The sequence below is a fragment of the Adiantum capillus-veneris genome, chromosome 19 (assembly GCF_014529385.1).
Source record: "Adiantum capillus-veneris isolate H3 chromosome 19, ASM1452938v2, whole genome shotgun sequence".
Taxonomy (NCBI): domain Eukaryota; kingdom Viridiplantae; phylum Streptophyta; class Polypodiopsida; order Polypodiales; family Pteridaceae; genus Adiantum; species Adiantum capillus-veneris.
Window position 1 is genome coordinate 91718503 of NC_140949.1, and position 4659 is coordinate 91723161.

Sequence of the window (4659 nt, forward strand, 5' to 3'; positions counted from 1 at the left end):
CCATTAACTCCATCATCCATAGTATTGTTTGCAGAATAAAGATACAAAACTGACAAAAGTAAATTGATGAAAGTAACTCAATCACAATTGTACACATCATAGGCAAAATTACTTGATTGTTAAACTTTGCAAATGTAATAGTTACTACACCATTGTCATTATTGAGAAAATATACATGGTTTTCCAATAGTTACAAAAAGACGTATACACGTCATCTCATGATACATATGCTATGCCAAAAGGAAACTAATGCTACCTAGCTACGGCTAGACTGACGTCATCTAATCAAACGTCTCATCGCATCCAAGCGGCGTATCTGTCGGATTCTGGAAAAAAAACAATAAGACAGCTTTTTGTAAGTATAAACATATAATTTACAAAACAATACAACAAGTAGAAAAGAGTAAACCCTAATACTAACCATGCTGCCGCAAGAACTTAGAATGTCCATCAGGGCATTTAAGCCCTTCCTGCCTACATACTCGTGCTCATACGGTGTGGGGTCGCGTCCTATCATCGACCACTGTCAAAACATACAAAGAATCCATTATGTTCGAATTTAAAAACCCCTAAACCCTAAACTATCAAACCTAAAGAGCAATGCAAAAACACTTACAAAATCGGCCTCAAATACTGCCCACCCACCGCTCCCCAAGTGGTGCGAGCTCCCTCCCTCTACTTGCGCTTTGGCTGCCTCTTTTTGTTGCTTCCACTTGTCAGGATTCTCGCATGTTGCTTTCTTCCCATTCTTCCAATCTTCTTTAGCCAGCCAATCTGGTCTGTTTCACCCATTCTTTATTGCTTTTTGCACTTCAGAACGCGTGTGGTTGTAGTATTCACGCATTCGAACCTTCATCAGGTCTTCATTGAAGCGGTCATCCTGTGTTGAAACGGGAACCTCGTCATGCAGAATGCTGATGAATCTGTCTTTTACATCACTTGGTGCTTCACTCCAGGTGTTTAGTATGTAGTGTCTAAACACCTGAGAGCAAAGACCGCGCATGCACGAGATCACCTTCTTGACTTCATCATCCAAGATGATGCCACCGCTGAAGTCGACGGAGTAAGGCAAGGCCTCTTGCCTGATGCGTGAACCTAGGTGTCCTGGCAGGGGTCTCTAGCGGCGTGTCAATGGGGGTACGGACGTCACGTGTCTCCACTAGAGTCTATGCCCCGAAGCAAGGAGTGTCGACAGGGGTGACTCCCGAAGGAGTAGGTAGTGATGTGTAGCTACTAGGAACGCCCATCAGCCGCGCAAAACCTGGCGTAGATGGCGATGCCGTGGCTGGTGTGGGGGCGGGCAAAGAAGGGGAACGTAAAGAGCCTCGTTGAACACGAGGCGGTGTCGAGGCATCGGTGGCGGCATCCCCACAATAACCACCGCTGCCACCACTAGAGCGTTAGTGCCTAGACGAGTGTGAAGATCGTCTCGTCGACACCAAAGCTTTGGATCGTGCTGAATGCTCCAAAATAGAGGGAGACGCTAAAGGAGTAGTAACATGTGATGGTGCTCCAAAGCGATGATGATCCTCGTACCACTACCTCTGTTGGGGTGACAAAGAAGAAAGAAACTCATCATCATCCATACCTACTAACACACGAACATTTTATCTTATTATTGAATGAATGGAGAAGAAAACATGGACAAGTAGAGAGAGAGAGAGAGAGAGAGAGAGAGAAAGAGGACTCATAAAGGGGGAGGGATTTCTGCGTAGAGAGATTTTGTTGAATTTCTTGTGAATTTGTAAAAGCACTACGCTCTGGGTGTGATGGAGACTGAAGCTGCAATCGCGAAGGTGATCCGTCTCTGCTCATACATGCTACTTGCCCCACCACTAGATCTAGTTGATTGGGTGAAAGAGAAGCTAAGAAGCAGTAGTAGTGCTTCTTAGCGTCTCTTTAACCCGATCAACTAGATCTAGCGGTGGGACGAGCAGCATCTATGAGCAGAGACAGATCACTTCCTTCGTGATTGCAGCTTCAGTCTCCATCACACTCGGAGCGCAGTGCTTGTCGTCTTTTCTTGTGAGAACATACCCAGAGCATACGTATCTGGAGTGGACGTAAAGATGATTAAATACAATGACGCAATGATGCATATAGACAGGAATGGACAAAAAGCCACATGAATACAATATATATTATAAAATGGAGCAAAATTGTTCAAATACAATATTTATGGCTTTAAGAGGTCTCTCTCTCATCCTTGCATAGCTCAACATAACTTCCTATATCTATATAGAGCTCTCCGTTTAGACAGATGTCCTCTGTTTCATTTTGTAGATCCTCTGCATGCACCCCATAGAGAGTAGCATCTTGATGCTCGTCTGGCACCACCTCAGCGGCTTCTAACTGAGCATCTTCTCCGATCTCCTCCATTGATGCCGTTGTGATTGGCACATGGTATCCCTCATACGTCCGTGCACTACGAGGGGCTACCTCTATGACTTACCACCAGTTTGATGCAGACTTTGTAGGATGAAATATCACCTGCCAAAGCCACATAACTTACATGAGAGCTTCCAAAAACATAACTTCTAAAATTGGATGTTTACTATTTACATACTTACTTGTTCACAATGCTCGGGTAGTACGAAAGTGTCTCTTAGGTCAGTCCATTTATTAGTTTAATCCACCTCAAGCAAACAAAATTCTCCTCTACACACAGTAGCGTTGTGACCCTCCATGATTATCTTGAACCATTGCACGTCAAACAAGTTGACAAAAAATCCTCTATAATCGATCCTCCAAATCTCTTGTAGCGTGCCGAAGTAAGTGAGTTCCGCCACCACAGGATCTGCATCAGAGGACCGTCATCGACTAGACTGTTCAAAGTTTGCCATGATTCCACAATCTTGAGTAAAATGCTTTTTGTCGATCCGTTCCACCCTAAAATGTCGACCTGTACACCATGCTGTTGTGTATGACTTATACTACAACCAACAAAGATTATGAGTGGTCATTTAAACACCTAGAAAGTCGCTAGTCGTACATTGCAAACTTACCTTGGTCGCGCAACCCCGAGAGTACTCCCACTCCTCCTTAGTCACTTCTTCACCACACTGTTGTGTGCTTTTCAATTGGTTGTGCAACCATCTTAAGCTCATGAATGTTGGTAAGCTCTCTAGACCCACCGGATAATGCATCGGTGGTTGTCTTCTCTGTCTCCACTCGATTCATTCCCTTTATTGCTCTTGCTTTGCATCCTCATATTGTGAAATCCACTTTTGCATCACTGGATTGTGAAGCATGCAAAATTGTCTAATTTTAGCCTCTAGATCTTCCATCGTTCTTCTCAACACCGAGATTGCACATGACAGTCCCAAATATGCGCTCATTATCTATGGTTCACCATAGCATGTCCTAGGCTTTATCAAATCCATCTAGCCACTCTCCAATGCAAACTGGGGACTCTGATACCAACCAACCTTCTACCATGCTACCCTCCGAACGTGCGTGTTGATGCACATATCCCTTGAGCGTTTTCCTCAAGAAACCTGCTTCAAGAAGCTTGTTTACCTCTTCCTTTAAAGCATTAAGTTGTATCTGTCCCATTTTTCATAGCATTTGGCGTACGGGCTGAGCTCCTTCCTTGATTGGAATGGGAATTTTCTCTCCCTTAAAGCCTCTAATTTCCTCGTAAGAAGTATTGAATAAATGGGAAAATTGTTGTATCATTTGTAGGTATTCACCCTTCTCATGACTAGTCAAGTTGGGGGACAACATACCTTGTATCAACTCCTATTTGACATTAGGTTGAACTTTGGGTTGCATCAGCTCTTCAATTTGCTCATAAGGACCAGAGATATCCTCATTCTCCATAAGGCCAATAAATCTTTGTTTCTCATCATGCTCTTCTTCAAGAAACACGGAGGATACAACTAGATCACTATCGTTGTTATCTTCCACTTCACTACCATCATCCTTATTGTCTTCTTCTTCACTTGAGTACTCTTCTTCATCACTTTTCTTGTCATGCCAAGGGTAGGACCAGGCACAGCCAAGGGCCAGGATAGACATGCAGTCAAGGGGGTCCCTATATTTAGCCGGCCAAGGGTCTGTAATAGGGCATGGCTGGGTGGTGATGAGCATGTTCCAATTCCCTTGTCCTTTCACAGGTATCAGAGCTAGGGGAGAGGAAGGCCATGGAGGAGGGAAGGAGAAGGGGCTTGATTTTTTCATGGCTTACTGCATGTCTTCTCTCTCTCTCTCTCTCTCTCTCTCTCTCTCTCTCTCTCTCTCTCTCTCTCTCTCTCCCCCCCCCCCCCCCCCCCCCGCTCTCTCTCTCGTTTCCATGAGGGTGTGCATGGGAGAGCCAGCCAAGGGCAGAGCCGCAGGATTCATCCCTTATACCGGGAGGTTCATGGCGAGCTCAAGTGACCGACAGAGGCGTGGAATCGGTGCCTTGTTTAAGGAAGAGGTTGAAGGCCAAGGTCAGAGATGACGTTGTGACGTGTTTTTACGGAATGATGCAAGCCATCCCAAGGACTTTGGAAAGGGTTTTTTAATTCTTTTTGGTCCCTTAGATGTAAATAAATCATGCTTGTACAAAGTGTACAAAGGTGGTGTGTGCCAGCTGTCTCTACGCATGCGGGCCAGTTGTGCGGGGTGCATAGTTTTGCTGTTTTTGTACATAGACGTGTCGAAACTTGAAAGAGT

The 4659-nt window shown here is 44.8% G+C and overlaps 1 pseudogene; it reads right to left on the reverse strand.

The window, feature by feature from the left end:
* Positions 1-277: 277 nt before the first annotated feature.
* On the reverse strand, positions 278-4194 carry LOC147434461 (uncharacterized; annotated as a pseudogene).
* Positions 4195-4659: the final 465 nt, after the last annotated feature.